The sequence below is a fragment of the Borostomias antarcticus genome (genome assembly GCF_949987555.1).
Source record: "Borostomias antarcticus genome assembly, chromosome: 3".
In the NCBI taxonomy this organism is placed as follows: Eukaryota; Metazoa; Chordata; class Actinopteri; order Stomiiformes; family Stomiidae; genus Borostomias; species Borostomias antarcticus.
In genome coordinates, this window is record NC_140236.1 from 286,731 (window position 1) to 287,604 (window position 874).

The 874-nt window shown below is 47.9% G+C and overlaps 1 protein-coding gene across 1 annotated transcript in view; it reads left to right on the plus strand.

Moving 5' to 3' along the window:
- The first annotated feature begins 347 nt into the window (after positions 1–347).
- The window catches only part of LOC311307514 (cysteine and glycine-rich protein 1-like), a 4,768-nt gene continuing 4,241 nt past the window's right edge, over positions 348–874 (plus strand). Inside the window, exon 1 of the mRNA XM_084436328.1 lies at positions 348–430. The gene's annotated coding sequence lies outside the window, so the exon portion shown is untranslated. The remainder of the gene's footprint in view (positions 431–874) is intronic.

Consider the following 874-nt stretch of genomic DNA (forward strand, 5'->3'; position numbering starts at 1 on the left):
TCGGGTTTCTTCTGACTCCCTGACTCTCCCTGCATTTACTTTTCTTTCTTTCTTCTCCCCTCTCCCTCTCTCTCTCACACACATACACACACACACACACACACACACACACACACACACTGACCCAGCCCTCGTCTCTCTGCTTACACAGGGAAGTAGGAACGCCCTTTCAAGCTCCTCCTTTCAGATGTGGTCTTTACAGCAGAGGCACATACCAGCAGCTCTCTATTAGTGTGTGTTTCTGCGTATGTTTCTCCAAGTCAAACCCAGACAGCACACATCCACCCATCAGTCCTGTTCCCCTGCCTCGAGCAGCAGGGACGGTTCTGACCACAGAGCAGCGCCTCAACAAGTCTGTCAGAGACCTGGGATCCACCGGTGGCACCGTTTCCAACGCCTGGTTCAACTGCGCAGCACCAGAACAGCACAGGTAAGTCCAGTAACATGGGGGGGACTCGTTCCAGAGTTTAGGGGCTCTGTCCCCTCTGTGCTTTAGCCTAGATTTGGGGACAATTAGAAGTGACAGGAGTCCTCAGAGACCGAAGAGGGACATATGGGTGGGAGGTCAGAGCGGTAGGAAGGAGCCAACACATTCAAGGCTTTAAAGACAAATATTAAAATCTTAAAATGAATCCTAAAGTGCAAAGGGAGCCTGTTATTGTGCTATTGCTTTTAGTTGCTATGTCTTGGCTGTGTGTTCTGACTGAATGTTGTTTTCCCCAGGTGTGGTATTCTGCTTTGTTAGTAAATACATCATATGGAGCAAAAGCACATGACATGTATATATGTATATATGCCTATTGCCTATATAGACCCTCTCTTTCTCTCTTTTTCTCTTTCTCTCTTTCTCGGTCTCTTATCTCTCAGAGGACAG